The 10,540-nt window shown below is 30.2% G+C and overlaps 1 long non-coding RNA gene across 1 annotated transcript; it reads left to right on the forward strand.

Annotated features, from left to right (window-relative positions):
* Window positions 1-856: 856 nt before the first annotated feature.
* On the forward strand, window positions 857-4,316 carry LOC145168419 (uncharacterized). Its single transcript, XR_013741860.1, has 3 exons — window positions 857-1,406; window positions 3,161-3,506; window positions 3,595-4,316. It is a non-coding gene; the product is annotated as an uncharacterized LOC145168419 (long non-coding RNA).
* The last annotated feature ends 6,224 nt before the right edge of the window (window positions 4,317-10,540 follow it).

Genomic DNA, 10,540 nt, shown 5'->3' on the forward strand with positions numbered 1-10,540 from the left:
TTCACCCATGGGCATCTCTTGTCCGTATGAGTTTTCAATGCTGAATTTCCTTCTACCTTGAAAAAAGCATCATATTTTTTGCATCACATTTTATTTGGATCGCTCGACATTCTACACAAATCAAAGTTACACCAAATCTCTGAGTTTCTGTTTTGTTTCTTTGATGGCAACAACGGTAATATTGCTTGATGAATCTCCAACAACAACGAAAGTCGAATCCATTGCTTGACTTGAAAACGTTTTTTGATCTAAGAAAGTTTTTTGGTAGCTTGATTAAGCCTCAACATCTAATATCTATATATACTATCAATGAATGGTTAATTGGACAAAAGGGACCAAAAATGAGCATCTAACAGCCCAAAACGGCTATAAAGCCATTAGAAAAAAAAAAACAAAAAAACACTAACATTCTTCACTGGAAAATTTGGTTCTAAACAAGTTCCTACTAAACCGGTCCCAACCGTAATTTCGAATTGGTGCAATCCGGCGATTCGATTCATAATGGATCGGTTCATCGTGAAACGGTTTTGGCTCTCGAAACTATTTTTTTGTGCACATACACCTTATGGGAATAAGAAGATTTTGCTAAGCCGTAACTCTAATGGACACATTTTGTGCACCTCAAACGGAGGAGATTTTATACATACCAACAAAACTAGCTAAAATAAAAAAAGAATTACGTCAAAGAAATAACAAAAAATGGGTTTTTTTAACCATCCAATCTGATCCACCTTAATTTTTGAGCTTCTATTACAAATCCAGAAATAAAAATGAGTGACAATCGTATAAAAATATAATTTTTTTACCCCAACCCAAAAATAAGTTGGTTTCGGTAGCATATATCACCCAAAACGTAGTTAAAACAACCACATCAAGAATCTTTCATTGAGCCATAATGAGACACCAGTGGTCTGATCAACAAAGACTCTAATTGCATCGTCAGAAGGTTAATTTTACATGCCCTGCCAATTGCTAATTTGATTTCATATAGAAGAAACCATGGAATGCGAGATGAGGAGGTGGTTGTTCGTCTCCAACACCCTGTCCCCGAGTCTAAATTAACGAGGGAAGCGGAGAGAAAAGAAGAGAATTGGAGAGAAGGAGTCAACAACGTTCCCAAGTTTATTGTTTGGAGTGATTTGGGAAGAAAGGAAAGGAAATCAGAGCATTCTTTTTTCTCTTAATCTTCCTCCCAAATTGGAGAGATTTGGAGAGAAGATAATCATTGATAAACATAAAATCCCTATGATTACCAAACTACCCCCTATATATTCACGTACAACACAAAAAATCGCTGCTTCTCCTCTTTCATCAGTTCACGCTCTGCATCGGACGGTGACTCGTTCCTCACTCAGCTTCGTCTTCAGTAACCCAAACAAGATAAGGGTTCAAGCTTCCATCATCAGGTTTCATTCTTTTCTTTTATTTGTTGTTTATGTTTCTTATACGTGATGCTATTCTTCTGGACACACAATGAATACAAGATAGAAAATGCTGATGATTAGCAAACTACCCTTGAACCGTTATCTTGTTTTAATTTCTTATACACGATGTCATCTCTTCTTGCTTATTTCTTTATGTTTCTTTACCTGTTATTTAGTGCTATTTGGGTACTTATTTGGCATTTAAATAGTCATCTTAAAATGAAAGTGTACTGTTAGACAAAAAAAGTCAGAAAAAAAGTAATGGTAATGGATTACTGCATGAACACAAAGTCAGACAAAAAAAGTGTGTTGTTAAGCTCATAAATGGCATCGTGGTTTAATTACAGAAATTCAAAAAATCAGATGAAAAAGTATGTGGGTCGACCTACATGAACACAAAGCTTATTAAAAGTTTCTTTTCAGTTGTGATTATTTATTTGATTCCTTACTTCGTTTGGTTTGAAGAAGTGAGTATATTTGTTTTGAGAATTAAAGTGATACTTTACAACGCCATTGCAACCACACCTACTGTGAGATGCATATTCATATTACCCAACTTGTTATCAAATCATGTGACCACATTAAGTAATGTCCCTATTTTCATTTAATTTCTTTTTCTTTGATCGTCCAAACTGTGCAATGATTTCTAAATATAATGAAGATTATATTTGTCATAGTATGTATTAGTATTGGCTCTTTCTATTTTTGTATAATAAATATACCAAGATATTTATGTGCATACAGGTAGCTATCATAATTTTAGAACCACTTTACTACGGTAAATATTTAAAACTCAAGTCATAGGCTATTTAACCAATCCACATTGTTAAACATCTCTTGACCTTTCTGTTTTTCAATTTTTCTCAAAGTTCATGGACTTTTTTGCCCTTGAATCTACCTTTGGTTTGAGTAAGAAACTATAACCATACTATAACCTACACATCCACATATAACAGAAGAATCACAGTTTAATAACTTTCATAAAATAAGTAACATTTTCAATGGATAGTGAGCTACAAACATCCGTTCAATTTTTTAGAGTCAGGAAAAGGCAAGTAATTCATCTAATTTGCTTGTTGATGGCCATTCTGACACATCGTGCCCTTGACAACACAAATCGTCCCAATTTACCTTCTAGAAAACTTATTTGAAACGGCGACGTATACGTGAACAATTGCTATACGACCTTTCAAATGGTGGTCAATGCCGTGAAATTATCTGTATGAGTGAGCAAGAACATTTTTATTCTTGTGAAACACAATCAGACATTCTTTTGGCATGTTGTATTTTACATAACTTTTTGTTAGAAGAAGATCGAGACAAAAATCTTGAAGATGAGGTTCTACAGGAGATGTTAAATGAACAAAGAGAGAAAGTGCGACATAATTTAAGAGAGAAAAGTGAGGGTAATGTTGCGGCAGAGCGAATGAGGAATTTAAGTGCAAATCAAATGTGGATTGATTACTTACCGAATCCAAACCATCATATATATATATATATATATATATATATATATATATATGTCAATGTAGCTACTAGTTTTTCATTATAGCATTTCAATTTAATTTTGTATGGATCGTTAGTGTTTGACTTGATTTTGTATGCATCATTAGTGTTTGACTTTATTTGTGTTATTTATATTTTGAGCATGTTATTTACTCATTACTTGTACACTTTCTAAGTATGTATTTTTGATGTTATCAAGGCATGATTCGTTTATTTATGATGATATGCAGGTTATAATGATAAAGGAAGAACAAGTTAGTAAGAAAGAACAAATCAAATGGACAGATTGGATGGATTATTATTTTATTCAAGCTATGTTGACACAACAAAAGAAGGGCAACAAGATTAGTGGGAATTTCATCCCACAAGCGTACACCAACATAGTGGAGGAGCTTAATCAAAAGTTTGGGAAGAGTTTAACAAAAAAAACCTTTAAAGAATCGTTTGAAAACTTTAAAATCGGGTTTTTCGCAATGGTATGACATGTTCCGCGTAACTTCATTGAGTGGGTTCGATTGAAATTCTGAAACACAACCAATTGAAGTGGATAAGGAAGTGTGGGCCAACCTAATTAATGTAATTTTCGTATTGCATTTTACTTAGTTCTGTATATATTTATGTTATTTTTCTTAACAATAATTATATTTGGGATTGTGTGTTACAGTCAAAGCCTGAGGCAATTTCATTGAAGTCCAAAAAAATACCAAACTACAATGAAATGATAGCTTTATTTGCGAGAGATAGAGCTTCAAGGGCGCATGTTGAAACCCTGAAAAAGAAGAATGATCGATTGAATATGACTGGGGATATCAAAGTAGAAACAATTGAAGAAGTGGATGAGTTACTAGCAAGAAATGACATAACACTTGAGAAACAACAGAAAAATGATGTTGATGATGGTGATGATGATATTCAAGTGTTATCTCCTACATGCTTTTCACTGGTGCAAAATTCAAGTTCTAAGAAGTGCAAAAGTAAAAAAAAAAGAAACATAAAATTGAAGATGAAGTTGAACCTGAATCGTTTGAAAAAGTTATTATGAATGTAGGTAAAAATGTGGCTTCTGCTATGCTATGAGGGAAGGTAACAAAATCTTCAAAAACTCTCATCATCGGGTGTATACTGATGATGAAATTTATAAAGAGTTAGAGCCGATGTATTTGGAACCCGATGAATTAGCAGAAGCTCTCATGTTTTTGTCGCGAAATCAATCTGATGCGGGACATCATTTAGAGTTAGATTTAAAATGCGAAAAGGTTCGCTAAAAAAATGATGGGTACAAGTAAATGACTTACTTAGGATGGTTTGAGTTCATACATTGGAATTTGTTTGATTATTCTTGTATTGACTTTAAATTGGTTTCTTATTGATTTGTCTTTAAATGGTCATCTTCTTGTTATGCTTTATATATACTTCATGTTATGTATCAGGTTATGCATTTTGGGTTTTTTGACTTCTTTTCCACTTTATATTGGTTTTGTCTGAAAAAGTAATACTCCCTCCGTCCCAAAATTATAGTCCATATTTCCTTTTTGGTTTGTCCCAAAGTAATTGTCCACTTCTAAAAATAAATAACATTTTTACTAAAATAACCTCTCATTATTACTTAACCAACTAAGCATTTAATGGAACATTAAATGCAAAGTAAGGACAAAACTGTTATTTTATTAAATAAAGTTAGTCGTAATTAATGTTTTTCTTAATATGTGTGTTTTTTGTCTGTGGACAATAATATTGGGACGGAGGGAGTATAAATTAAGAACATACTTGAATTGTGATTAAAATGACTTATGCGTTAATGATTTTTGTAGAAGTAATCATGTGAAAAAAATAAGTAAAGAAGTCGAGAGGTAGGTAACGGTTGGCAAAAAAAAAGTTTAGGCATAATTTTGTTTTTAAGAGAATCGTGTGGTATATGTTTGACATTATGGTAAAAACGTAACAATGGTATAATTGTCCACTTTTAGTTTTCATTTCTTTTCCCTCCAACTCGGGAACACAAAAGAAAAATAATTTTCCTTTCATTTCTCTCGAACTCGGGAATAGAAAAATACACTTTACTTGCATTTCCATTCCTTTATTTTCTCTCCATATTTCTCTTATTTTCTTTTCTTTCCTTTAAATGAAACTCGGGTACAGGGTGCAAGCGTTTATGACAAATAATGGAATCCACATCAACACCTATGTTGCTCAAATTTACCAGTGGAACTAATATATCCAAGAAAAATTTCCAACCTATGGCTTTGGGTTATGCTTCCCACGATAAGAGGCATGAGTTTCTTTCAATTCAGCAAAAAACACCGCCACATGATAATATAGAGTACTTCTCACGCAAACCACGATCGTGAAAGAAAGAAAGAAGAGAGGAAGAGAGACATCACACTCGTGGAATGGCAGTGGCACATACCACATAAGGCCACAGTTGTGGCTCCAACTCAGCACAACGCCACCCCCATGCATGGCGTGCACGGTTTCATGCCCTCCTCCGGCTCTTCGTCACGTCACCGTCGTTAAGGGTATACCGTTCAGCCTAAGAAGTTAAGTTTGTTGGGAGTTAATTTGTTTCATCTAGTAGCACGTTCCTCCTATTGTTGATTCGTCAAGAGGAAATGTCTAAAATGGCACAAAAATCGACCTATTAGGATTCTTTTGTTCTTCCACTTGGCTAACAAACATAATTAATTACATACTGTTTTAATAGTAGTCGATTGCGTAATTTGTTCCAGCATCATTGACAATCGTGTGATAAGCTCCATACATACACAAGTCACTAACATACTCTTTGAATAAATATGTGATGGGTATGATTGTTGGTTGTTTTTGTGTTTTTTCTATTCGTTTGAAAGTTTTTGTTTTTACTCACCCATTCCAACCAACAACAATCATGTCCAGATAATTGATAAATTAAAGACGATAGATGAGAATTTGGTCCATATATTTTTATAATTTATCTTTATTGAGATGGAGCCAAACTACAAGTGGGAGCTTGAGACAAGAAAAATGCTACTCATTTCATCTCAATAAGGCCGTATGGTGTCCCTTGTACCGTATACTGCGGTATAATGTGGTATGCGGTAAACACCGTACCGACCTTCAAATTAAAAGTGCGGTATGCATATCTTGTGGTACAGCTTTACTGTACGGGAAAAAAACCTCTCCTTCATATGTAGTATTTCATGTATAAAAATATGTACTGTGGTGGGTATGGTAAGGTACGGTATGACACCAACTAGTTTTGTGGGGTATAATAAAAAATAATGTGACACTTAAAAAATGTGGTGAATGTGGTATGACACCCACGAGCCTAAGATACAATAACTTTTATTATTTTTTGTCTTCAAAAAGTTCTCTGAATCTTTATATTTGTTGATTAAAAAATTACTACAATATTTATATGATTTTGATTTTACCCTATAAGTTTTTGCAAAAATATGGATTCTATTTTTTTTTCATTCTTACTCGAATATTCTCATTACTAATGTATTTGAATAACATTTGTATTTTTTTAAAATAATTAAAAGTAAAATATTTAATAACTAAATATCTTTTTTTCAATTTAATTACTAAATAATATCCTACATTTGTAAATAGGCCCGTGAACATTGAAGTTGGCTCATGATGTCTTTCAAGTCGATGTAAAACACTATTTGTGAATTATGATTATCTTGTACAAATCCTACTTAATAAATGAAAATAATTTTACCATATGTCATTCTCTCATGCATTATGCCACATGTTATTTTGTCATAATTTTGATATATTTATTTTCCATTTGTCATTTAATTCATTTTTCATTTTTGAATATATCATTAATTTAGTTTTTTATAAATTAAACATACAATAATAACTATATTAATTTCAAATTTTAAATTTCGAATTTAAAACTTTAATTTCAATTTTAAATAAATTTACAACTCAAACCTTCATATTTAACATTTTGTTATAATTAACACATTTAATACACAGGTCTGACAACTAAACACATAATTTTAATTTAATTTTTTCATGTTTTTTTTGTCATAATTTTACTTATTTCAAATTTCAAATTCAAACTTTCCGCTTAATCATTTGTATTTAACATTTTGTTTTTAATCAATCCGTATAATATACCCGGTATCACAACTAGTAACATACTATAGAAAGTTGTAACTTGTAACTATAATTCATTTACTATAAAAACAACAATATCAAAGTGTTTTTTTTTCAACAAATCAAATAGAAATAGTTACATAGAAAATAGGTAAACTAAATGGGCCGTAAATCATGTATTAAAGTATATACAATCTTTTAAATTGTTTTATCTAGTTAATTAAGTACCAAAGAGCTTATAGTCTAGCGGTATCCGGTGTTGTCCTCCATCCTTGAGATTGAGGTTTCAAGTCCTGTCGTTGACATAGATGGATTTAAGGTGTAGTTTAGGAGTATGTTAGATTTGTGGTTTAAAAAAAAAGTTAATTAAGTTATTATTATAATAATATCATAAATCCATCGATACCAAATAATTCCTTTCACACGATCACTTCATTCTTCTTTCTTTCCAAACTTCATATAAGAGGGTGAATTGGTCAATCATATCACATGCCACGTGTCAAAACCCAATATAAGCTAGTAATTGGACATTGAAGAAAGAAAACACATTTGTAGGAAAATGATGGAAGAAAAGGATTGGTTGAGATAATGAAAGAAAGAACATGGGCTTCTTAAAGTTTAGGGGACATAAGTCTAATCCAATCACCAACTACTTTATTTGCAAACCAACATCACACCTTTTAATTCTCTATCATGTTGTGTTTAGTGTATGCCTTTTCATCTTATCCTTACATTTAATTGGGTAACTGAAGAGAATCAACAAAGAATACAAAAATAATTGATGATAATATGCTCAAATATGTAATATTTTGCACATTTGAAAACAAGTCATTATTTATCTAATGGTTTTTTTGTCGTTATGTTATTTTTGGTACATGCTTCGCGGTTGCTTCCATACGTGAACTATAGAGAACATGATGGTTTTCTTTATGACGTACAAATATTGAATCAATTAAACAAGTTATAGTGACAAGTTAGGACTATGAGAGGTTTCATTTTTATAAATCGTAGATACAATGATCAGCTATTGTAATTATGTAAAGTATATATAAAAAATACATGCTTATGATGTAGCGATTTCCTGAGATAGTACATGGACAAATAAGTGTGTTTCTTGAGATATGGTGTTTTGAATCATACATAGTCAAAGAACACCACTCCACAAGTGGTATGGTGAAATATCATTGGTTGAATACTTCAATTCTTAAGACATTAGGATTAGATTATAGTGTCTGTGGGTCGCCATTTTAATATATATATATATATATATATATATATATATATATATATATATATATATATATATATATATATATATATATATATATATATCCGGTAACAAAATTTTTTTGGTAGGAAGGTAAGTTTTTTTTTTACATATTTTTATGGCGAACAAAATAAATAAATCATTAGATGATTCATAAGAAAAAATTCCCAAAAAAACATCTTTATGATTCAGTTTTAAGTAAATTAAGAAAAAAATTCACTTTTATAAAAATTTTAGTGAATAAATAAAAAATCATAGTATAAATGAATCATCGAGATGTTTTTTTGAGAATTGTTTCTTATTAATCATCTTACAAATGAATCATCTAATGATTCATTTTGTTTGTTCGCTAAAAAAATATGTAGAAAAAAAACTTTTTACCTTCTTACTAAAAATTTTCCTTCTTATTTGATATTGACTCTCTCTCTCTCTCTCTCTCTCTCTCTCTATATATATATATATATATATATATATATATATATATATATATATATATATATATATATATATATATATATATATATATATATATATATATAACGAGGATAATATGATAATAACAACTATCAGTGGCGGATGTAGTGTAGAAACAGTAGGGTCCATTGCCCCCATTTAAAAGGACACGTCTTATATATTAGCAAAAAAAATTATTTATTCTTTTAAATAATTCTTAGGAAACCACCATCAGTTTGTTGCTTTCTTCCTGTTGTCGCCATAGTCGGAGGAAAGCTACAGTTGACTGAGGGATCTCTAGCCACAGCCGCCGGAGGGACTATTGTTAGTTATAGGGTGGACCCCGGTTGATATTTATCTTGGATCCGCGACTGACAACTATTGTGTAGATGTAAGAACAATTTTTGGAATATCAGATTAAATAAACCAACGATTATGATTGATTCTCGAGTATTTAAAACAATTCTAAATTAAACGAATCTATTTATGGATAAGAAATGATGTCATTCTCATCCGACCATTGAGTTTTTTTTTTGATCTGATGCTTCAAAGTTATTCTTACATCAACATAATAATTATGATTCTCATAATAACCTAACCACACACACCTACACATACACAGACACTCACACACACACATACACACACACGTGTGTGTGTGTATATATATATATATATATATATATATATATATATATATATATATATATATATATATATATATATATATATATATATATATATATATATATGGGGACAGTTCAAATAAAAACAGTAAATAGTGTGACAACGTAAAAACATTTTTTTATGTTATTATTCTGCAATGAATTTTGTATCGACAACTTTATGTCATTATTCAGCAAAGAATAAATGAATAGTCAAATGTTAAAATTAAAATTAGAATTTACTACAAAAATGCACATACATAAGTTTATAATAGAATAGTAACATTGTAATGAATATATGACTAATCGAAAGTTAATATTTATATTAGAATTACTTCAACAATACACATATACAAAATTCATTACAGAATAATAACATAAACATAGTGTTTTTACGTTCTCAGACTATTTACTGTTTTTATTTGAACTTACTTCTATATATATATATATATATATATATATATATATATATATATATATATATATATAAAGGAGAAATTTTTTCTTACACCATATGCATTTGAAACCTTCAAAAATTTTCATTTTCCACATAAGTAATAACAACCATTCAAAATTTTTGTAATATATATATACTTAATGGTATTTTTTTGAAACAGATTGATTAAATCATGTTCATTTTTAACTTATATATACTTAATGGAATTTCATGGCCATTGCAATCTCTAGGTTTCCTCATAATATCTATTTACCTATGTGTATGTATAATTTCATTTCCTTGCAAAGAATACCAATGGATGTATTGCCATTAAAATTTTTGGATTCTTTTGTTACAAGGTTTGTTATTGATTTAATACACATAGTCTTTATTCTTATTATTAATTTTTTTCTCACTTTTGATGAAGTTTTTGTATTCTATTTGTGTGTTTATGAGTTGTTTATCACATCTCCAGTGAAACCAAAATCTAGAGTGGTAATACATCTCAACCATTCATCTACCTATAAGATTTTTTTTTACTTTCAGATATAATTAAGATTCTAATTATTAATTCTTCCAATTGAGTAGAATGACAAGATTTCTCATTCTTAGAGCATTTTTTATTAAGCCTTTGTGCTTAATTGTTTTTCACATGAATCAATACATTATAGGTTTAAAATGTGATTATTGTTTATATAAT

This window comes from Lactuca virosa, chromosome 4 (genome assembly GCF_052849685.1).
Source record: "Lactuca virosa cultivar CGN04683 chromosome 4, Lactuca_virosa_CGN04683_v6, whole genome shotgun sequence".
NCBI lineage: Eukaryota > Viridiplantae > Streptophyta > Magnoliopsida > Asterales > Asteraceae > Lactuca > Lactuca virosa.